This window comes from Emydura macquarii, unplaced genomic scaffold (assembly GCF_026122565.2).
Source record: "Emydura macquarii macquarii isolate MOO-44397 ecotype Brisbane River unplaced genomic scaffold, CSIRO-AGI_Emac_v2 contig_2792, whole genome shotgun sequence".
In the NCBI taxonomy this organism is placed as follows: Eukaryota; Metazoa; Chordata; order Testudines; family Chelidae; genus Emydura; species Emydura macquarii.
The window spans coordinates 4,726-29,627 of NW_027132929.1; the positions used below are offsets into that span (position 1 = coordinate 4,726).

Sequence of the window (24,902 nt, forward strand, 5' to 3'; positions counted from 1 at the left end):
ATGGAGGACAATGTCTCTGAGCCTCAGCTAAGCTCTGCAGAACACAGTGTGCAGAGGAAGCAGGAAACTGAACGCTCAGTGCCTGATGTCTCAGATGCAGCAGGGGACATTTGGAAATGGCTGCGCTTCCATTTCGGTTTGTTCTGCAGCCCCCGGGTTAATGGGTTCTCGAGAGCTAATGAGGCAAACAAAAGAGGGGACTGGGAGGACCCTGTGCCCAGGCATTGACTGAATCTTCCACCATGGCAAACACCGATTCTCTTTGTTCTCCCCTTGCCCACCTTCAGCCCCCAGTGCCCAATTTCTAAAGAAACACAAGTCAGCTTGGCTTCATTACTGCTTGCGTATGTAATGTCTCAACATGACAATTCTGGGTATTGCAACTGTTGGCTACTGCAGAGGTTTTCTGGGAAACTGGCAGATTTCTCAAGCCAAGAAGAAACAATAAGATAAGTTGTGTTTAAATGTAAACAGGAGAGTAATCTCACCGTGTGATCTGCCTCAGGACATGCTGAGAGGTGGAGATCGGATACAGAGTGACCTGGACAAATTGCAGGATTGGGCCAAAAGAAATCTGATGAGATTCAACAAGGACAAGTGCAAAGTGCTGCACTTCGGACAGAAGAATCCCATGCACTGCTACAGACTGGGGACAGACTGGCTAGGCAGCAGTTCTGCAGAAAAGGAGCTGGTGGTTACAGTTGACAAGAAGCTGGATATGAGTCAGCAGTGTGCCTTTAGTGCCAAGAAGGCTAATAGCATATTGGCCTGCATTAGTAGGAGCATGGCCAGCAGATCGAGGGAAGTGATTATTCCCTTCTATTTGGCACTGGTGAGGCCACATTTTGAGTATTGTGTCCAGTTTTGCGCCCCTGCTACAGAAAGGCTGTGGACAAATTAGATGGAGCCCAGTGGAGGGCAACAAAAATGATTAGCGGGCTGGGGCATATGACTTATGAGGCGAGCCTGAGCGAACGGGATTTATTAATTTGCAGAATGGAAGAAGAATGAGGGGGGATTTGATAGCAACCTTCAACTACCTGAAGGTGGGTTCCAAAGAGAATGGAGCTGGGCTGTTCTCAAGGGTAGTAGATGACAGTGTGACCCGTCCATGCCCAGGGCAGCCACCTGATAATGCGAAGGTCAAGACAGGCTGTGAAAGGAGAGCAGATTCTCCCAGCGCTGGTGGGTGACACTGAAGTCAGGCTTCCCAAACAGCCACAAACTGCTTCTGATTTCCCCACACTGGTTATCAAGAAGCCAGTCCACAAAAGCACACAGCCCCCTTTACTGCATTCCAGTTCCTGGCTCCCAAATCAGCCACAGTCCAGTAAAGAGATCAGCTATTTAAACTCGATACTCTTTGCTAAAAGGGTTCCCTCTGACCCCAAAGGGTCAGCCACAGCACCAGATCAATATAAGTTTGGATCATACCCAAAATACCACGCTGCCAACTGATCCTTTAGTAACTAAAACTAAAGGTTTATTACAAAAAGAAAGAAACAAACCATGAGAGAAATGGTAAAGGGTCAAAACAAATCAGATACATACAAATGATTGATTGTCCATATACATCCAGTTTGTGGGAGAATTGTGGAGTGGCAGGCTTGTACAGTTCCTCTGGTTTACATCCAGTCGTTGGATGGGTCTTAGTCCTTCGGTTCAGTTGCAAGTGATTTGATCCAGAGGTAGGTACGTGTCTGTAGCTGAAAAGGAACAAAGACAAAATGGTTTCTGTGGCTTGGCCTTCTATACCCTCTGGCCTTGGCCATGCTGTCTTGTGGAATGTTACAAGAACTAAAATGGAATCCAGAGCCACAGGGGCCAATCCTGGTAACTCTTCAGGTATGCTTTTAGTTTCTTCCTGAGCCCTTTGCTGAGGTAAAGGTTTTGATGGGCCATGAAGCGGGCTATTGTCCTGCCGCCTCGCTGTCTGGGGTGTGTCTTATACAGCATAGTTTGAAACACAGATACATCAAATATGTCCATAACTTCCATTACAGATATAACTTATGTTCAAGTGTTATCATCTGACTTAGCATATTATAACCTTTCTAACACTACCTGACATGGCATATCTCACATGAATTATTATGATTTTGACATATTGATGACAACCCATATGTTAAATGCCCCCCCCCCCCCTCTCAATCTACCCAGCATGACAGACAGAACAAGGAGTAATTGTCTCAAGTTGCAGTGGGCTAGGTTGGATATTAGGAAAGTTTTTCACTAGGAGGGTGGTGAAGCACTGGGCTGGGTTACCTAGGGAGGTGATGGAATCTCCATCTTTAGAGGTTTTTAAGTTGCGGCTTGACAAAGCCCTGGCTGGGATGATTTAGCTGAGGTTAGTCCTGCTTTGAGCAGGGGGTTGGACTAGATGACCTCCTGAGGTCCCTCCTAACTCTAATCTTCTATGACACTTCCAAGTCCATATATTGCCATCAGGAGAAATAAAGCAAATAGCAGGAGAGGTAAATCTCCCCCAGAAGTTGAATTGTAGCTATTGAAATACTTGGTACCTTCAGATTTGCTGATGTAAAAAGTTTAATTTGTTACATGTTTCTTCTGCCACTGCAGCTGTACAAATTACTTCAGTGTGACTGTCTTGTTTGTTTGAAAGTTTAGCAAACCTCCAGCCTGGGAAGAGTAAGTAATGGGAAGTGGAACTTTTCTCTCCTAAGCCAAAAATTCAAGTCTCTCTGTCTGAAGGGGGATTAAGCATTTTTATGCCCCTAAGAGCTTGGCACCTGTGTGAAATGAGGTGCTATTGGTTCAGTTCCACGTGTAGCGTCTTCACTTCCCAAAACCACTCTTATTGGCACTTATTGGCACTCTCGGCCTTGAGCCAAGGGATAGAAGCGTCCTTCTGTGCCCTGGGCTGAGTGTGGAAAGCGTTTACTACAACTGCCTGTGCGGTGGAGTTCTTGCAATTCAACGAGAAACTCTTTTCTGCCAACACCAGCCTGAGTTGTTGGTGAAAGAAATCATGATCCTGCTAAGCCAAGGAACTGACTCGTTACAATCACCTGATTTGCATTCTGGCTTTAGATCCACGCTGCACATGTACTGACCTGGGGCCGAAGCTGCTGCAACAATGATTTGTAAGACGCTGTTTCCATTCCCTGAGCCCTCGCCTCGTTCACAAGCAGTGATCACCATTTCCTCGCAGTCCGGCGGGTCCCTGCACTTGCAAACGCGTCACTTGCTCGCCCGCCTCGGGCTACGGGCTGAATAAAGAGATGAAGCTACATTCAGCCCCGCTGTAACGTGCCATGAAGGGGGTAACACCAGCGCTGAGCGCGGCCCAGGATCGTTACACTTCGCCGCTAGCAGTCAGTGAACTCGGCGGGGTCAGGCCCGCAGACGGAGCACAGCAGGACTGGCCGCGGAAGCCAGCCGGGCAGAGGCGGCTGCTCACCATGCGCACGGCCCGGGACAGGCACGCACCGCTCCGTGGTTTTGCTCGGCGCCGAACGTGAATTCTCCGAACACACACGCGACAATCCCACGCGAGTTATTTCTGCAGCTCGATGCTGCCACGTGCGCCCAACCCTGCCCCTGCCCCAGCCCGACGCTCCCCGCCACGCGCGAGGGACGCTGGCCCCAGCACCACGTGTCCCTCGCGCCGCGGTCCCCTAGAGAAACCCGGCGGCTGCTCCGTGTCCTCGCCTGCTCCCCGCGCGCTGGGTGGATGGACGGACCCGCCCCCTCCGCCACTCAGCCAAGTGAGCCAAGGCTGCTGACCAATGAGCGCCCCGTCAGCCCACGGAGCCACGAGCGCCGCACGCTGATAGGCGGGTGCGAGCAGGTGTGGGCGGGGCCCTTCCCACCTGGGCGCCGTGCGGGGGCATTTGAGATGCTGCGGGCCCGGCTGCTGGGCAGAGCGAGCCGCCCTGTGCGCGGGTCCCCGGAGCCGGTGCGCGCGGCTCCATGGAGCGGGCGGGGCAGTGGCTGGGCCGCCTGCGAGAGAGCTACAACCTGCTGCGGGTTAAGCTGGGCGGCGGCGATGCCCCCGCTGAAGCAGGTGAGCAGAGGCGGGGCGGGGGGTGCTGGCTGCAGGGCGTCTCCTCTCCCCGCCCGTCCCCTCCCGGTGAAACGGACCCAGCGATCGGTTCTGGGCGGCCTCATTCAGCCCCGCGCATCTCCCCGGCCGCGCGGTGTCTCTCGCTCAGACGGTCCCTGGGCCGTGACCATCGCACTGCCCAGCTCTCCGCCTGCACCGAATTACCTCCCTGGCCACCAGGCTATAATCGCCTCCTGGCCAGCACAGCCTTGCACTAATTCAGTGCCCCCACTGGTGTCCGTGGGACCCGCCTCCCTCTGCGGGTGCAGGGCGCTGCACATACGGGGCTCCTGCTATGCCTGGGGCTGTAAGGGAATGTTTCGCGTCCAGTCCTGTGCGGGTTCTCTGACCTCTGGTTAACCGCAAATGGGGTTAACGGAAGGTCAGGCGGGTACCTTGGAAGCAGCCTGTTCCCTGCTTTTATCCCAAGCCGGGATCTTCTCCAGTGATCTGGAAAATCAGCGCTGTGCTGTATGTGGCACAAAGAGATGTGCCCGTGCCCAGAGCCTCATGGATGTCAATAGTGTCTAGTCCTTTGGCAGGAGGGGAGCCTCCGTTAAACCGAGAGAGTCAGGTACAGGTTAGTGTTTTCTGCCAAGTTCCTGTTGGTTTTTATAGGATGCCATCTCCCATATTATGAAAGCTTGATCTGGTTTCCTTTTTGGCTTCTGTACAAGTACAAAAGATGAGAGAGGCCAGCGATCACTATCCCCACATTTGCAAGTAACAGATACTGTATCTGGTACAGGACAATCTCTGTTGAGTGCACTTGGAGGGAAAACCAAAGAGCAAGGCCCATGCCAATGTGCATTCATTGCACAGCCTGTGTAAGAAACACTGCAACTGTTATTGTGATGTGCTGTATGTTTATATGTCAACAGTCTGTTATCTTCAGTACAGGTTAATTATTATTTGTATGACCATTGCACCTAGGAGCCCTAGTCATGGACCAAGACCCCATTATTGTTGGTAGTGTACAAACATGGCACAAAAAGACCATCCTGCCCCAAAGAGTTCACATTCTAAGTGTAGGAGAAGAAACAGTTGGAGACAGACAGACAGACAGGACTTATGTATATACTGGAGTCCATGTATTGTAATAGATAGCATTTATTTAATTGGATCCCCAAAACAACGTCCACTGTACAGTAATAAAATGTACCTGCCACATTCAGTACTTCGCATCGAAGGCTCTGCCTTGGTACTTCTATGTCTCTCCTCCCTGTGATCAGTAACGAAGCACTGTGCAATGCTCCTGTCAGGCAAGGATATACTGCTCCTGTTTTACAGAGGTCGCACAGAGATTCAAGTGACTTGTTCAAGGTCATGCCAAAAGGCTGTTGTGGAGCCAAGAACTGAATCCAGCTTTCTAGTGCAGAGCCTTGAACAAAAAACACATCTTTCCTCTTCCCCCTAATGCTCTGTAAACATTAACTATTGTAGAGATTGGTTCATCTCTTCTGGGTGGTTTGAAAAAAACACACTTTGAAATTTGCCATTTATGCCCCTAGCTGGTGTCTGTGACCTTGTTACCCTTGCCTCCCATCCCGTCTTCTCTGGTCTCTCTGCTCACCTTTGCATCTGGTCTTATCTCAGTCACAGGCTCTCTGGGCAGTCTGTGTTTGTACAGGCCCAGTATAGTTGGGCCCCAATTCTGATTCGAACTCCCGTGTGCTGCCATAATACAAATAATTATAAAGCTTTGCGACACCTCCTTAAGTAATGGATATAGAGGGATCGCTTCTCCTGCCACTGCATCTGGGGCTCCATGTGCATTAGCTCAGGGTTCGGAGCCTGTGGCAGCCCCTGGAGAGAGCTGGCAGTCTGTCCTCTCCCTTCAGCAGCCAGCCGCAGCTCAGGTGCCCAGCTCCCTCTTACACCCAGTCTTCAGCTGCAGCATGCCCAGCAGGGTTGAGGGGGCGTGGCCTCCTCAGCCACCAGTTAGAGTTAAACCTTGGAGAACCAGTGCGGGGCAAGCATGCCCCATCACACAACTATTGGTACGTCTAATGATCGCATCCCCCATCACTGTTACCTGTCTCTCCTTAACAACGGGGATTCCCTCCCCGATCGGTATCCTCAGTGCGAGCGGATACCATGACGTCATCTGGAAGGAGGGCCCAAACTATGGGATTGTTTTCCTATGCTCCACTTTGATGTTCTCCTTTCCCAAGACTTTCATCCTCCAACAGCACAGATGCTGTCAGAGATGGTGTGGGACTGCTCTGCTGTGTCCCAGAAAGTCTCATTGATCATACCCCTCTGTCTCCCTTAGCAACTTCATATCAGCCTCTCTAGTCCCAAGAGCCCGTACTCGGTCTTTACGGATCATGAGCTCTTTGCACCAAATGCGCGCACACACTACCTGCCCACAAGGCAGGTAACCACACATGCCACATTCAGTGCAATAAACTGGATAGTCCCCACTGTGGTGCTGGACTGTTGAACTGTAGAATGTCTCTTACAAAAGCCATGTGATAATTTTTAACTGAGTAATAGGGAATCCTTTTCTCGCTCTGTAGTCATGCTGTATGTATTTTATATCTGGTTCTCTGAGCTATGGACACAGTAGAAGATGATATGACCCTCAGTTTAGAAACCAAGCTCCCAATGTTGCATGACTTCCACTCCTATCTGTATCAGCCAGACTGGAGATACTTGGAGAGCAAGGATCAGAACAAACAACTGCTTGAGGACTTCCCAACGGTGAGCCATTCGTTTCCTTGTTGCAAACTACAATATAACACGGATATCTGTTAGTTAACATACATTTCAAACCTCTTCACAACTTGGTACATAGGAATTGCCAGATGACCAAAGACATGGTCATCGATGACATATGCTGGAGTGTCTCAGGGGTTCGTCTTCACTGATGGCAGCAAATTCGCCGCTGTCAGCTCGATCTATCCGGACTGATTGAATGGTCAAGTGAAGTCCCACTCAGTCAATTCGGAAGTCGACACGTTAAAACCACCCCCTCAAGTGGCACAGCGCAGTGAAGACGCCACATTGAAGAGGAGTTGCGAAGTCAACTGCCATCGAATGTGAAGGTAAGTGTAGACCAGGCGTCTGTTTGCTGTTTGTCTGCATTTCTCATATATAAATGAGATGTAGAAAACAACTCATTGGTAACTCTCAGCTGTCCCAGAATTTCTGTCAAAGCTGGGAAGTGTCTTTGAGTGCTGTGTTTTTAAAGAACAGAGGCCCAAGATCATGTCCATTCACACTCCTACATTTATGTACATTTTACCGCAATTGTGCGTAATTGTGGTGATTAAGGGGTCTACACCTTTGCACATGTGACTGCATTCTGAATTGGGGGAAATTAAAAGCCGATAAACTTTGCATGTGTGCAAGTGAGGGTCACTCTCTGAAAACTTGGCTCTAAACCTTATATGTTCCTTTGGTTTTGAAAAAGCAGATCCACTTCATACTGTGAAATGACAGACTTGTTAATCCTTGCTTTCTATGTCAGTAGATCTCTGGTTTGGCATGCTGTGCCTCCTGGAGGAATGGGAAATGATAGCAGCTTATTCTGTGACCTCCTGATGCCTAGTTTATGGAGGTTGTTACCTTGGTGGAGGCTTTGGAGACTCTTTCTTACTTAACAATAGTCTTGAGGAGCTCATTCTAGTGTAGGCTAGGGAAGAAATGGACATGTCCACTTCTTTCAACCTTCCCTCGTATCTTACGTTTTCCAAACCTTTTAGCATTTTTGTTGCTCTCCTGTGGATTCTCTCCAATTTGTTCACATCTTGCCTAAAGTGTGGTGCCCACAACTGGAAACAGTGATCTACCTGAGCCCTCCCCAACTCTATACACAGCAGAACAGTCACTTCCTGTGTCTTACACACAACACTCCTGTCTATACCCCACAATGACATTTGCCTTTTTCAGAGCTGCATCGTATTGTTGACTCATAATCTATCTGTGCTCCATTATAACCCTCAAAATCCTTTTGCCCAGCACTGCTGCCCCTCCCACCCCCCATTTTGTATTTGTGTATTTTTTAGCTTCCAAAGTGTAGTGCTTCACACTTGTCTTTATTGCGTTCTATCTGATTGATTTCAGTCAAATTCTCCAACTTATCAAGATCATTCTGAATTCTAATCCTGTCCTCCAAAGTGCTTGCAACCCCTCTCAGGTTCGTGTCATCTCAAACTTTATATGCATACTCTCCACCCCATCACCCAAGTCATTAACGAAAATATTGAATGGTACCAGACCCAAGAGAGGGCATGTCCTCTCAGTGTGACAGAACCATTGATAAGTACTCTTTGAGTAGGGCCTTTCAATCACTTCTATATCCATTTTATAGTAATTTCATGTGGACCACATTTCCCTAGTTTGCTTCTAATAATTTTATGTGGGCCTGTGACAGAGGCAGAAAAAGCAACAGGTCTTCTGAGTCCCAGTCCTGTCTTCTATCCACAACTGAGCTACTGTAGTCTCTCCAGCTATTCAGTTTCTCAGCGGGAAGGTTAAAAGGCAGCTTGATCTACCTAGAATTACCCTCCCATGAAGAAGATGCTTAAGGACTTTTTAATCTAGCAGACAAAGGCATAACAAGATCCAATGGCCATAAGTGGATGTCCCCGAGGTTCAAACTAGAGGTTAGATGGAAATTGTTAGCAGGTAGGGTAATTAACCATTAAAACAGTTTGCCAAGGATGAGGTGGATTCTCCATCCCTTGGAGCCTTTAAATCAAGACAGGTTGATGTTGAAGTACAGTGTCTCTTCTTAGAAGTTGTTGGGCTGGATGCCCCTTTAAGCTGTAACTGATCATTCTCTTACTCTGTTAATGAATGCCAAATTTTGCTTCGCTTTCAGCACTATGCGTATTTCCTTGTGATTTCTGCTACAGATCTCCTTGGAGTTCAGGAACCTGGCAAAGGTGTATCAGGATGTGATAGCAGATGTGTGTCACAAGATGGCAGCTTGAATGGCAGAGTTCTTGCAAAAGAAGGTTGATTCCCTGCACGACTGGGATAAGGTGAGTGTATCTGTGAGTGAGCATCGAGAGAGCATGCTCAGAGCAACACGCACAGTCCCTGCCGGATGCCTGGCATTCTGCACTTCCTGCAGCCATTACCATGAGAATTCTTCTCCTCTGGGAGTGGTGATGCTCACTCAGTCACACAGGTACCCAAGATGAGAAAAGAATAGTGTCGACTCTGAATCTTGTTACTTGGGCTGCCTCCTTCCACGTGACTGTAAAGGTATCTGAGTGATGAGATCTCTTTTTGTAAATTTCACCAGCCATTGACTGGCTGCTGTATGTTGTAATTGACCCTCGTGGATGACAGTGGCTGTAAATGCTCACAATCAAGTCTTGGAGCTGTTCAACTTGAATAAGCCACTGGGGCAGCTGCTCTTAGATGGGTCTTTCATCTGGAAGATGGAAGCCCTGAGCCATTAACAGCTGTGCCTGACACATTTACTGTTTCTCCTGAGTGAAGCAGTGCTGCAGTGGTAGAGTCCATGGGACAGAAGCATATTCCTGGTGTGGGGATGTTGGCTGTCAAGAACGGGCATGAAGAGACATGCCAGAGAATGCTCAGTCCCCGTCACTGTGCATTCAAAGACCAAATCCAAATACCACTAACATAGTCATCAGAATGAGGAAAGGCACAACAAATGGCATATTCCGTAACCTAGAGGTGTAAATTTGATTTAACTACTTTGGGGGGAGGAATGTGTGAGTGAGTGAGTGAGAGAGAGAGAGAATTATTTCCTCCTCTCCCCAAACCTTGAATTCTGCTGTTTACACTGTGGCTGAAATCCTGGCCCAATGAAATCAGTGGGTGCTTTGCCATCGGTTGGGAATGGGGTCAGGTTTTCACGCCATATGCACTGCGTACAGCACAGAGTAAACACTGTTTCTGTCCCTTCTCCCTGGATGATGGCCATTGCCACGCTGGCTGCCTGTTACAATAACAAACAGGTGTTCAGGGGTGTGGTGAAGATTAGGAAAGGACAAGCTGTCACTTTAATGATGGATGCCACAAACAGGCAGGCTGTCAAGGCAATAATGCACCAGTATGTGGGAGAGGTAGGTTTGGTGGCTTGGTTTCAAAGACTAATATTCAGATGCTGCAGTTTCCTCTTTAATCCTCAGTGTTCTGCTGTTAGGGCTAAGCTGGGTTTCCACTATAACCAGCTGATTCAGCAGTTTAGTAACTGTTGCAGGGTTGATTGAAGAGACAGATATTGAGCCGGGTGGAGTGATAAGGAGTGTTTGTTTGGTTACAACTTCTAGTCCACTCATTCCCCTTTGTCTCGCAACCAACAAAGTGAGCCCTGAGTTCACAACTTTTTATCTAAAATAACATGTAAACACACACCCTTCTACAACGCTCCATAAAACTCCTGTTTGGTGATATCAATGGCTAAAAAATGAATCTTAATGGATGAGAGAGGCATATAATTATACCCGTTCCTGTTTGTTATTTACCACTTAATCTGCGTGGCATATGCATTTCTGCTGTGAATTTGGCTATCTTGACAGTGGAATGACCATAAATCTCCTTAACGAACCAACTGCAAGGGAAGAACATGGGGGAAGATATCCTGAGCTTTCTCTAACAGGCATGCTGTGTGAGAAAGCACTTCTTATCACCGTCTTCGTCTAGATGGTGAGGGGAGGGAATACATGCTGGCCCATATGCAGGGCAAAACTTCAGTCGCTTGATTCTCCTATTTCTAAAACTGTCATCTCAGTGATACAATCCCATGAAGTAGGTAGCCCTGCAGTCACTGGGAGCTCTCAGAAGTGTGCTAGTTGCTGTACAGAAATAAGGACATGATCCTGATTTCTAAGGAGCTGTGGAGCATCTGTTGCTCCCACTGGTGTCAAGTACCGTTGAAAATCAAATTCTGATGAAACAAAATGGTTCTTGCAAGAAGGCTGCTCAGGTGATGTCACACACCTATGGGCAGGGTGATGTACAGCAGTGCTAGCCGGGCTGTGTCTGTGGTTGTGCCTAGCAACATTCTGTCATGTTTCCCCTGGACCATGTGGATGGTGTTACCAGACATGCCCATCACCTTGAGGTATGCTCATTGATTAGGGTTACCTTCCTGGCAAAGGGTGGGGGGAGGATTCTACTAATGTACTGCTTGTGTTACTTGTGTGTTCATATGGCTATAAATCCCCTCCCAATGGAACTATCCTGCAGGACCTAAGGTTTTCAGGGCTGGGTTCCTCCAGCCCCAGATTCAAATAAACCCCCCCCCCCCCCCCACACACACACACAAGATTAACCAAGTGCGTCTGAACGGACTGGGCTATCAGCACTCTCAGCTGATCCCTTATAAGTCCCTGAACTCAGCAGGCTGGGTGACAGCACTTTCAGCGGCCACCCTTGTACGCCCCTTTGCACCGCACCAGAATAGAGCGCACTTCTGAGCAGGATGGGTCCAAACAGCACTTTTCAGCTGCCTCCCCCCCTTATTTGCCCCTGGACTCTGTAGGCTAGGCAGAATAGCATTTCTCAGCTGGCTCCCCCCTCACTCTACAATTGTTCTCGCAGCAACCCCCTTGATGAGCAAACCCCATAGGATTTTTGGGCACTCCAGGGATCTCTGGCTTAGGTAAAAAGTGTTGCTGCAAAGCAAGATGGAAAAGCCAAGAACACAAAGGACTAAATGCAGTTTACACGGCTGAAAGTGCCCACATGCAGAAACTGCAGTGCAGCAAAATCCCAGCACCATTCAGAAACAATACACCTAGTTCTGGCTAATGGCTCCAACTCCACTGCAGACTGACTGCTGAGGAGTGCGCTCTAAAGCAGAGTTCAGCTGTGAGCACAGTTCTCAGGAAGATATTCCCTGCCTACTCTAGTCAGGGAAATGGGGCTAGAATCCTGCTAAGCTGGTGCAGTTCTGATCCCAGTGCGGCTTTCAAACTGGGCAGTTCACCACTGATGGGGAGCACTGTCCTGTTTGAAGACACATGGCGTTTCTGTGATGATACAGCCCCTGTGGTGGAGGTCCTGTTTGACGTTTGAAGAGTTACTAGATGGTGTGTTGTTCTCATGATTATTTTCTAAGCTTGTGGGGGCTTTTTTCCTCTCTTCAGATCTATCGGAAATCCCAAGCACAGACCCATCTTCTAACAAGACCCAACAAATCGCTGTCTCTATCCAGACAATATGCTCGCCCAGTGGCACCGTGGTATTGCGTAACCGTTACTCCCCCATCTACCTCTCGTGTGCCATGCTTCTGGCAGCACTGAGCTGGCAGTATCTGAGCGCAATGTCAGGTGTTGGAGGAGGACGTACAGGTCAGCGAGAACTGAGGGTTGGTGGGGAGAGTGAAGTCGGTGGATGGGCAATGTTGGGAACTGGTTCCTGTCTCTTTCCTATTGGGTCTGCTGCCCTGTGGGATTCCATCCTGGCATGGGCGCTGGTAGCTGTGAGTGGAATGCCAAGTCTGGAGGTGCTGGTTGGCTGGCAACTATTGGGTGCATTGCAGCTGCTGGCTAGTGGGTGGCAGCCAGACTCGGACGCTTTCATTGTTCTGATGAACAGGTAACAAATGCATCAGTTTGAGTCTCACATTTTGTCTTCGTGGGAAACAGTGTTTTACCTGAGTTCTGGCTGGGATATTTTAAAATGGAAATATAAATGGCCTGCCTTGATTTTGATTGCCTCAATGGATTTTGACAGCCTTTTCCAATACAAGGCTATGTGACATTAGTGTTTGTGGATTTCATCTTCTCCTTTGCCCTTTGCTTTTCATTCTGACCCCACTGTCTTCATTGCTCAGCAATTGAACAATTCCAGCCTGTGTCATTGGGTTTGGAAGGTAGCCTGTCCTAAGACTGATGAACCCTTCAGTATGTGGGTAATCTGTCTGACCCCTTGTCTAAGTAGGTGGTAGCCTTATACTGCAGTGACAAGTGGGTGTGTGCTGTACAAAGAAGGGATGCACTAAAGATTGCAGAGAGAGACTAGGTTGTGCTGCAGAGCTGTCTGGATGCAGGAAGGCAGAGCTGCTTAGGCTGTGCCCATCTGCCATTTAACTCCTCCCCTGCCAAAATAAAGGCTCCCCCCCCACCAGAAAAGGTAACACCTGGGGAGAGTTATTCCCCACCCGACTTACTCAGAACTGCGCAACAGGGTCATGGAAGCCCCTTCTCTGGATGTAAGAGCCGGATTACTGCATGTGAGCATTACACGTCTAGCACAGGAACAAACAGCACCTTCAATTCCACATTGCACCTGTAACACAGGAGTTATGGGCACAGTTATCTCAGCTGCATTTACAGTGGGCCATAATGACCTGAATGAAGCAATGTTAGTTGGTATCAAATTACCAGAGATCTCTTGTGCTTTTAAAGATTAAGCATAGGGGCAAGTGCCTATTGATCAGAAGACCCTTGTTTCCTAGAAATAATTTACAAGTTGAAGGTGGGGATTTCTCCCCCTGCCTGGCTCCTTTCCCCTGCTCTGCCACTACCCTGTTTGCCCTGTGTTGGGATGGTGCTGCATTGCTGTGTAGTATTGCAAAGGAGAAGTTTGGTAAATCTGAGTGCTAGAGGATTCTGGGAGCAGGGCCTCAGTGCTAGAGATTGGAAAATCACTGAGGGGGCCAAACTTGTGCTTGGCACTGACATGAGCCAGGAATGTTTCTCCAGCCCTGTGTGTGTAGCTGTGCTGATGTGGAAGACCAATGGTTACAGTCAGGCAATGGCCAGTTCACCTGGTATGTACACGTGGAGCTGGGTAATCGTGAATGTGGGAGCCTGGGTCAGTAGTTAACGAGAGAGTGAATGTCAGTCGATCCCTGTAGCCCCTCCCAAATGAGGAATTAATTACGATATGCGAGATGATACAATGATATGATATTGTGAGGACATGTGACCCCTTTGGCAAAAGGGTACAAGTACTAGGGAATATCACATGTTACATCCGCACGCTCCCATCTATCTAAAAAGGTTCGTGATACTGTTGGACTGAAGCGGGACTTTGGAATCAGAGGGCCTTGGGATAGCCAACACCCTGCTCGCGGACTAAGAAAACAGACGAGGTATCTGGAGGGACAAGAAGAAAAGGAGTCTCCATCTACAATTGGTAGCTATGCCTGCTTTATTTACTAATCAGGATCCTGCGTGTGGCCAGCACAGTTACTGAGGGTTTAAGCTTGGGAAATTGAGGCTGACCAAGCAGAGGCATTGTATAGCCTTTGCTGTCTGTGATGCCTCGTTTCAAATTAATCGCTTTGCAGTGAAGAAACTGAATCTGAATTTTCACTGGTGCAGTTATTGAATAACCAGCTGTGGGCGTATGAACGGATCCAACTCAACACCCTCCCTCTCTCTGCTTTCCTCCTTGCTGCCCAGCCCATATCACTTTGACCTCTTCCCCGTCTCCCACACCTTGTATCTCAGGATTTCTAGGAGTGGGGCAGCACTGTGTCATTTCACAGAGTATAATGGCAACTTGGCCTGCCCGACTGGCCTAGGTGTGAAGGTGGGGGAGGGGTGGCATACAGCGCTGCAGACAAAGAAGGTGTAAATACAAACTGGGTGTTGTATTGACTGACTAATGAGGGGGAGGCTGCTGCAGTGTCACCTCTGTTCTGGTGACTACAGTGTTTGGCTCTTACTGGGATAGACGGGGTGTCACATTCTGAGGTCAGTTCAGACCACTGAGAGGTTGGGTGACCACTTCTCCTCTAACCCTGAGTGCCCTAAAAGGCTCTGCTGCTGTCGCTCCCCGTCTGGATGCTCCCCACCAGCCTACGAGCTGGCACTGAGTGTCTGTGTTCATCAGCCCTGGATCAGCAACTCTGAATCAAGCAGCCTGCTTGTTACATCACAGCCACACTGTCTGCACCAGCCTTTGTCACCTCCAGCCTAGTGACCCCAGCACACACCCGGTCCCAAACTTCCCCCAGACTGTCTGCCCTGAAATGTCCAGCCCTTTCCTGGAATAATCAGAGGCATGATAAGGTCCCTTGCTCCTTTAAAGAGACAAAAGCACAGCAGCTTGTTGCTTTAGCTGGAGTTAATAATCACTCCAAGTCAAACCGCACTGGGGCCATCTCTACACTGCCGAGTGAAGTCGACTTACTTTCAGCAGCCGATTTTTAGAAGTCACAGCAGCATGTATACACTGCACTGTTTGCACAGGTCTCCTGCATTCACACTGACCAGCCTTAATTCGAATTAGAAAGCAGTGCAATGTGGGTAGCTATCCCACAGTGCAACTAGCCACAGTGCCTGTTGGGATAAGTGTCATCGTCCAATGATGCAACGCTGTTTCCCCCTCCCTTCTTCTCCTCTCCTTCCCCTCTGCCCCAAACCAAACAGGAAAAGTATTTTCATGTGGTTTTTTTTACTCCCCACACTCGCCATTGCTGCAGAGACAGGGAGCCAGCTCAACTCTGCACTATTATTGTGAGCATTACAAATACATCATGGCTTATCGAGTATTTTTGAAGTAGAGCAAGAAGCCAAATCACACACAACGGCGAGGCCACCGAGGTTGCCCTGCTACAAGTCATCAAGCAGAACAATTCCCGATTGCTGCAGGCTGTAACGAATCATCTGCAATCCGTGGTTCTGCTGCAGGGAAACAAGCACAGACTGGTGGCACCACATCCTTATGCAGCTGTGCGATGATGATCAGTCGCTGCAAAACTTTCACATGCGAAAGGCGCAACTTTCCTGTAACTGTACTTGGAGCTGGCCCCGTCCCTGAAGCGTGTGAATACTTGCTTGAGACAAGCTCTGACGGTGGAGAAGAGAGTCGCCATTGCTCTCTGGAAGCTGGCAACCCCCGACTGTTACCGCTCGGTTGGGAATCAATTCGGAGTCGGTAAATCTACAGTGGGCAGCGGCGTTATTCAAACGTGCAGGGCCATCAATAAACTGCTACTACGAAGGATCATGACTTTGGGAAATGTGCAAGACATAGTGGAGTGGTTTGCCACGATGGGGTTCCCAAACTGCAAGGGGGGCCATTGATGGATGGACATCCCTATCTTAGCACCTGCTGCCTAGCAACCGAGTACATAAACAGCAAGGGGTACTTTTCCATGGTGCTGCAGGGGCTTGTGGATCACAGGGGTTGTTTCACCGACGTCTGTGTGGGGTGATCTGGGAAGGTGCATGCCGCGTGCGTATTTTGTAATTCAGGGCTGTTCTCTAATATGCAGGCAGGCACTTTTTTCCCAGATCATAAAAGTCACATGGGGGGGTGTGGAAATTCCCATAGTGATCCTGGGGGATCCTGCTTACCCCTTGCTCCCTTGACTAAAGAAGCTGTACACCAGTCACCTTGACAGCAACAAGGAGTGTTTTAATAAGAGGTTAAGCAGTTGCAGAATGGTTGTAGAATGTGCTTTTGGGTGTTTAAAGGGTAGATGGAGGAGTCTTCTCACTAGGCTGGACATGACTGAAGAACCTCCCTTCTGTGATACCCTTCGCTTCACGCACATTGTGAAGAACACAGCACACAGGTGAGAGGTTCCCGCAGGGTTGGGCTGTGAAGGCAGAAAAACTGGCTGCTACTTATGAGCAGCCAGCTGCCAGCACTACGCTGAGAGCTAACCACGGAGCGCTTTGCACTAGGAAAGCTTTGAAAACCAGGTTCTGCAATGAGATGCAGGAGTGATTTCTGTTCCTGTATGTTGTTTGCCTTTGGTGAAACTCCTTCAGTGATCTCTGTACCCGCCAAATCCTTCCAGAACAAGATATGACTTAATAAAGAAAGGTGTTGAAATGATGTAACCCCTCCCATGCCCAGGGTAGCCATCTGATAATGCCAAGGCCAGGGCAGGCTGCAAACGGAGAGCAGATTCTCCCAGCAGGGGTGGGTGGCACTGAAGCCAGACTTCCCAACCAGCCACAAACTGCACTTCTGATTCTTCACAGAAGCCAGCATACAAATACACACAGCCCCCTTTACTGCATTTCAGCTCCTGGCTCCCAAATCAGCACTAGGTCCTGTGGACGGGCCCCCCTGAGAGGGAGGCAGCGTCCAGGGTTCTCCCTCTGGGTCCTTCTCAGAGGGGGACCACCCCTCCCGGCTATTTCCTGCTGGGAGCAGTCTCAAGCCCTTTTCCTGGGCAAGCAATCTTTCGCCCAGCCCTCAGGCGGGGCTGGCTAATAGGCAGTCCAGGGCTGGGCCCACTCTCTGGAGCGGTATGGAGGGTGAAGCTCTCTCTCTCAGGGCTGCTAGGGAAGGGTGGAGGGGGACGCAGGCCCACCCGTCTCCACTGCGTCCCAGCCCAGGGCCCTCACAGTGGCAAAATGTGTTTGCTCCGGAGTTGGCCGGGGCTCCTGCCGCAACACGCCGCTCAGATTGCCCCCAACTCAGCCACGGTCTTATGGCTGCCCCTGAGCTTCTTCCCCCCCGAAACCTCCAGTACCTGCTTCTCTCGGGTCACTGGGGTGCGGTAGTCCTCCACGGAGAGCAGCTCTTCCAGGTCCTCTAGCCCCCAGGCCGCGGGTAGGGCCGGTAGGTTCTCCAGGTCCCAGGCTCTGTACTGCTCAGGTCGGCCCGCCGTCGCTGCCAGGCTGGGGGTAAGACCGGCCACTCCCTGTTGGTGTGGCTCTCTGGCCTGGTCTTAGCTGGGAGCCTCGGGGGAGAGGCATCCTTCTCCCTCGGCCGTCTTCCCCTGACTGGGCTCGCAGGCCGGGGTTTTAAAGGCCTGGCTCCGCCCCCTGCTTCCGGTCAGGTGGTGTCCCTGGGTCTTCTAAAGGCCTGGACCCGCCCACCTGCTTCCGGTCAGGGGTTTTCCTTCGGGGCTCTACCAGCCAGTGTGGGTCTGGCTCCCCCTCTGGGCCCTTCTCCAAGGGGGACTACCCCTCCCGGCTATAGTCCAATAAAGAGATCAGTTATTTAAACGGTATGGTCTTTACTAAAAAGATTCCTTCTGATCCCAAGGGGTCAGCCACAGTACCAGAGCAATATAAGTTTAGATCTTACCCAAAATACCATGCTGCCAGACAATCCTTTAGTAACTTAAACTAAAGGTTTATTGTAAAAAGAAAGAAATAAACCATAAGAGAAATGTTAAAGAATTAGAGCAATCAGATACATACAAATGGTTAAAAGTCCATATACAACAGGTTTCTAGAAGAAGAGTGGAATTGCAGGCTTGTACAGTTCCTCTGGTTTACATCCAGTACCTGGATGGGTCTTAGCCCTTCAGTTCAGTTGCAAAATGAATTGATCCAGAGGCAGGTGTATGTCTGTAGCTGAACAGGAACAAAGACAAAATGGTTCCTGTGGCTTGGCCTTATAAACCCTCTGGCCTTAGCCATGCTGTCTTGTGGAATGTTACAAGAACTAAAATGGAGTCTAACGTCACATGGGCCAATCCTGGTAACTCTTCAGCTATGCCTTTAGTTTGTTCCTGGGTCCCTTGCATCGGTGAGTGTCTTAATGGGCCATTAAACAGGCTATTGTTCTCCTGCCTCTTTGTTGGGTATTTCCCAGCTAGCCCAAATTGACATACAGAAATATCAAGTACATCCATAACTTCCATTTCACATATAATACATGAACATAAGCATCATCATCTTACTCAGCACATTACATCCTTTCTAACAGTAACGGACATGGTGTATCTCACATGTATCATTATGATTTTGACATATTGATGTCAAACAATATAACAAATGCTCTCCCCCCATCTACCTAGCATGACACCCCCAACGCGAGATTGGTGTAGAAAGGAGTAATCAGAGCTCCTGAATACACTCCAAGGGTCCCTCTCATTCAGACAACGTGACACCCCCCATGCAAAATTGATGCAGAAAGGGCATAGGCATGCACAGCACATTTGATTAGGGTGTGCACCCCAGAAATTGACATTAGGGTATGCACCCAGAATCTTTATCAGGGGTGTTGACATCAATTTCACCGGCGGGCCACATTTGAATTTCCCAGCGGTGGAATTCTCGCCGCATACCACCCGCCGCCGAGAAATCTCCCAAAGAACGGGATTTCAGCAGCAGAGCGCGGTGCCTTCCTTTCCGCCGCAGCATCGTGTGTGTCCTTCCCTTTCAGCGGCAGCTTGCTTTCTCTTCCTGCCCGCTGACAAATTGCGCGCACCCACAGTCTTTTGGCGGCAGCCCCACCGGCCCAAATCAGAAAGATTTGCAGTATTAGGGTGTTCCTGGGCACAGCCCGTGCTCATGCCTATGAGAAAGGGATGTCCCCAGACGCTGCTGAATGCATCACAGAAACTTTCCCTCTTCTGTTCTTAACATGCTTCAAGTGTTTTACAAAATATCAGGCACATAGTACATTTTTACAGTTTCTGGCATTGACAACAAATTACAAGATTTAACAGTGGCATTGGCATAAATGTTAACAGCCAAATCATGTTCAGTTAAAACAGGCTTTTTTCTTGTAAGGCTCACTGTGGAGGTAACAAAGTTGTTCAGTTTTTTACAACAGTTGTAAGGGTTCATTTAGCTCAATAGTGGGTTTTTGGTGCATAATCTATGCTCCCCTTATGTGATTTTGCAAGCTTTCTCTGAACTGTGACACATGCTCCCCCATTGGTTGTTCTGTCGCCTTTACATTACCCTCCAAGGAATCACAAATCAGATCCAGGGGTCCCCTGACGTGCTTCCCATAAAACAGCTCAAAAGAAGCAAACCCTGTAAATTCTTGGGGTACACTTCTGTATGCATACAGCAGATAAGGTAACCAGACACCCCAGTTATTCTGGCATCTGTCCACATACATTTTTAGCATGGCCTTTAATGTCCCATTAAATCTTTCTACCCAGCCATTGGTCTCTGTATGGAAAGGGGCTGCTTTCAGATGACTTATTTCACACTTTTCCCATAGCTGCTTAAACACAATTGACATACAATTGGCACCCCGGTTTGACAAGATTCCCTTGGGAAACTCCACCCTACTAAAAATAGTAAACAGAGCTGAGACCATTATCTCAGCCTTAACATCAGCTAAAGCCACAGCCTCAGTGCACCTGGTGGCAAAATCCACCCACACCAGAATATACTCCTCCCCAGTTCTGGGAGTGGCCCCACAATATCTACAGACACTCTGGCATACACCTCCCAAATGGGCAAAAGCTGCAGGAGTACCTTCCTAGGACCCTTCAAACTCTTGTGCTTCTGACACAAATCACAGCTTCTGCAATAACTCCTCACTGTGTCAGACAGGTAAGGCCAATAAAAATTTTGCTTCAGCCTGTCATACAGTTTTCCTATGCCCAGATGTCCTGCAAAGGGATCATTGTGAGCCATCTTCAACAGCTCAATTTCATATCCCTCAGGTACTATAAGTTGATGGCAGTTTTTTCCATGAGGCTGCTTTTCCCCTGGAGGGAATTCTTTGTATAGCAAGCCCTCATGCATGAAAAATCTACCTGCTCCCCCTGCTGGGACTGGGCTTTGGACCCCCATTCTGGCCCCCTCCAAAGAAACATCCTCCTGCTGAGCACTAACAAATTCATTCTGACTTTCACTCAAATTCAGAGCCATCCCAGACACATTTAACCCACCTTCAGCTGGCCACACCTGACAGGAGTTTTCTTTGTCAGTTTTGCCCACTTGAAACAATAACAATCACATCTGACACAAATGACTCAGAGCTTATGGGGATATCTGTGCTTTTGGAGATGGATCCTGTTTCCACGTTGGCTGAAATTAGTTTCTTTGCAACAGAAAGTTAAAGGTGGTTACGGTGCAGTCCCTGGAATCCTACAAATTAAGGACGAGGCAAAGCTGATCAACTTCCAGCTTATTGCTGGTGAAATCAGTCAGTCAAGGATGACACAAATAGAAGCGCACTGCTCTGGTTATGTGCAGTCACCCGAGTAGGAGGGCATTGGGACTCCCAACAAGATGCTAATGCAACTCTTACTATAAAGTTTGGCTGTCCCAAAGTGTGCTTTAAGTGCGAAAGCCTCTGTTTTTCTTTCTCTGTGCTTCTTCCCACTGAAATGTCACTTCAGAATAAATGCTATAATTTTGGGGAAAAAACCCCCCAAAACCAGCCATGGGTGGATTTTCCTCCCCCCTGCCGGGCAGGTAATTTGCATTACCCCCTACGCCCCCCACTCACTAGCTAGTTCAGGAGTTTCCAAAGTCTTGGCTGTTATCTGATTCAAGTCTGGGCTTGGTTGTAAAGAGACATCAACCATTTTCACTAGCCTTTCACAAACAGGGTTCTCATGTTTTTTTACTGCCAATCTCTGACTCCACATAGCACCAGATGTACCTGAGTCCACTAAGAGATTACACAATACACCCAAAGCATTCAGAGGTGAGAGTTTGCCTGCCCCCCCCCTTCTTCCAAGAGATCAATTTCACATCTGTCCTGCTGTGTAACTATAGCTGCCCAATTCTCCCTCTGAAATTGAGACACTGACTGTTCTCTTACAGAGCTAACAGCCTGGAGACATTCAGGTTCCAACATCATTGTCTCCCCACTAGATCAGCTAGACTAACTTCCTATAGACCACAGGCCACAGAACCTCACCCGCCGACTCCTGTAATAGACCCCTAACCTCTAGACTTGATTTAAAAACTTCCGATTAAGGAGAATCCACCATTTACACTAGTTTAAAGCTGCAAGTGACCCGTGCTGCAAAGGAAGGCAACACTCCCTTCCTCCTCCCCCCACACACAAAGTCTGTGCCATCTGACCCAGGGGAAAATTCCTTCCCAACCCCGAATATGGCGATCAGTGTTGGACCCTGAACATTTTGGCAAGACCCCCCCAGCCAAAGACCTGGAAAAGAATTCTCTGTAATAACTCCGAGCCCTCCCCATCTACTGTCCCATCATGGACCGATGTCAATATTTGCTGCTAGCAGTTGCAGATGGGCTACATGCCATGGTAGGTAACCTCATCAACTGATGTGACAAGCTGGGCCATGATGGGCATGCTATGAAGTTGTTGGCTGTGTGGTACTGTCTCCATTCTCCCTCCCACCGCTCTGCCCCTAACTGCTGAGATGGAAAGCGTCACTCTTTCCTTCCTCTTCCCTCCTTGCTGACGCTGCAAGGGGAAGGGGAGTAGGGGAAATTCTAGGGGTGCACAGAGTTTTTTCCGCCTCCTTTGTACCTTCCCCAAGCCTCAGAGGGGAGGGGTGGAAATGCCACTGCTGACCCCACCCTACCCCCCAGTGAGCGTGCTCAGTGCTGCCTGGTATGTCTCAGGCAGCAGGTGATGGGGTTTAAGTATGCCAGGAACATTCCAAAACCAACGTACATGGCACATCTTGCATTAGGCAACACACAGTTACACTAGAAGGGTGAACATGAATGATTCACAAATCACACATATTGGTTTGTTCCGCAGCCTCCGGGCTAATGAGTTCTCAAGAGCTAATAAGGCAAACAAATGAGGGGACTGGGGCTCTGTAATGGCAAACACCACTTCTCTTCTCCTCTTGCCCACCTGCCAACCCCAATGCCCAGTTTCTAAAGAAGCAGAGGTTAACGTGGCTTCATTATTGCTTGCTTGTGTAATGTCACAACAGGACAATTACGGGTGTTGCATGTGTTGATTCCTGCAGAGCTTTCCTGTAAAACTGGCAGGTTTCTCAAGCTAAGAAGTAACAATAAGAAAAGCTGTGCTTAGATATAAATAGGGGTGTAATCTCACTGGGGTAAAGAACAGTGGGAGATCTGCCCTAGGGGATGCTGACTAAATCCACATCACTGCAAATCAGGAAAGACAACGCTCCTTTTCTCAATTGACTCCCTCAGTTCCCCTCCTCTGCAACACTGCAGGTATTATTCTGGTCACTACAGTATATTCTCCGATCTAGCTCTGAATGACTGAATGCAGTGTTGTGTCTGGAGTAGCAGACATAGGAAAACACAGCAGTGCTCACAAGCGAGTTTAATCCTGCCACGTACTGAGTGCCCTCAACTCCCATTGATTTCAGAGGCTCAGGTCCAAAGGCTGGGCAATTGCCAAAGCTAGCAAATATACTGGGCTTTTCCCTCATCTTCCACCGTTTCTCCGCTCTGTTCCCATTATTTCCCTTGGTCACCAACTTTTTTTTCCCCCTTTCTCCCAGCTCTACCTGCCCATTCGTCTGGAGTGGAACATGATTGTCCTTGTCATGTTTCTGGATTGACACTGCAAAGCCAGGATATTCTCACTCTAATTTCCGTCCTGTTTATTGTAGGTTGGTTCTGCACTTCAACAACGGGGGCTTCCTTGCCTTTTACAACTGCCAGATACATTGGTGCACCCACCTCTCCCACTGTCAAACCTGCTTCTGACATCCTGTCTCCCCAGTTCCACAGGGGGCAGGCCTTGGTTGCCTTTTGCCAGCCAATGCCCACCTGCTGCTCCCTTCTGGACCAGCGATATTTCTCCAGTCTTGGTATGTTCCACCAGGGAGGGGTATGGCCTCCAGGAATAGTGACGTTTTAGCCCCATTTTAGATGGTTCTCAGATGTATTACCTGCAAACACTATGTGTTAAATGTTAGCTTTGAGACATGATGTTTATGATAGTACTTCTCATTCCTATAGCACCCTCTGTCCCCTCAGATCCCAGGTCTTTACAAAAACGAATGTGTTAGGACCTAATTTTCCTGAATGCCAGCTGCAATGGGAGCTGTAATTGCTCAGCGCCTCTAGAAATCAGGCTCTTAACTTTCATTATGCCCCTGTGAGGTAGATGAGCATTATCATCTGTGTACAGGCAGAGAACCAGAGGCAGAGCGATGTTACCTGACTTCCTCAGGACCACAGAGGGAGTTGGTATCATAGGCACAAATACAAGTCAATAGCTCCGTTCTTGGCAAGTGCTCAGACCACTAGACCATGCCTTCCATTTATGTGATAGGTTCTCACTGTCTCACTCTTGCATCTGTGTCTATGAACTTCTCTTCTCACTCCATGTTCCAGGAAACATCATTAAGAAGGAGATCTTATATCTGGCTAGGAGCCACCCATTACTGCAGGACTCATTCTTGGCTCTCTGAGATCTTGACTCCTTGCTTGATCATGCTGTTCAGTTCAGCACAGACTGGCTGCATAGGAAGCTGGATGGGAAAGGATTACACTATCAGATCTACCGGGAAAAAAGTGTCCTCCTGCGCATGAGGTGATGAAGGGAACTTTTGAACCCCCAGATGGGTTTAAGAAGCTGCGCGGATGGTGTCCTCAGTGCCAGCCTAGAGTGTCACCTGAAGGGAACGGATCCACCCTTCCCAAATCACCTAAACCCTGAATGAGCCAATATGCCAGCCATAATGTGCATTATGAACACGTTCTGCTTTCTTGCAGGGAATTGCCCTCAGGTCTCTTTGTGACATGCTGTCAGTTGTACTGAGCAGAAATCACTTCTCCTGGAAGTGAAAATATAGAGAGAAAATAGAGCTTTGTTAAAAAGGGAGGGAATGTTTCCATGAGGGGGGATTTGATAGCAGCCTTTAACTACCTGAAAGGGGGTTCCAGGGAGGATGGAGCTAGGCTGTTCTCAGTGGTGGCAGATGACAGAAAAAGGAGCAACGGTCTCAAGTTGCAGTGGGGTACGTCTAGATTGGATATTAGGAAAAAGTTTTTCACTAAGGGGGTGGTGAAGCACTGGGCTGGGTTACCTAGGGAGGTGGTGGAATCTCCATCTTTAGAAGCTTTTAAAGTGTGGCTTGACAAAGCCCTGGCTGGGATGATTTAGCTGAGGTTAGTCCTGCTTTGAGCAGGGGGTTGGACTAGATGACCTCCTGAGGTCCCTTCCAACTCCAATATTCTATGATTCTATGACACTTCCAAGTCCATTTATGGCCATCAAGAGAAATAAAGCAAATCGTAGCAGAGGTAAATCTCCCCCAGAAGTTGAATTGTAGCTACTGAAATACTGGGTACCTTCA

General features: G+C 48.7%; 1 long non-coding RNA gene and 1 pseudogene across 1 annotated transcript; both read left to right on the forward strand.

Annotated features, from left to right (window-relative positions):
• LOC137166041 (endonuclease 8-like 2) lies at positions 1-24,262 on the forward strand (annotated as a pseudogene).
• LOC137166034 (uncharacterized) lies at positions 9,984-12,764 on the forward strand. The gene is made up of 2 exons (XR_010923536.1): positions 9,984-10,119; positions 12,148-12,764. It is a non-coding gene; the product is annotated as an uncharacterized lncRNA (long non-coding RNA).
• Positions 24,263-24,902: the final 640 nt, after the last annotated feature.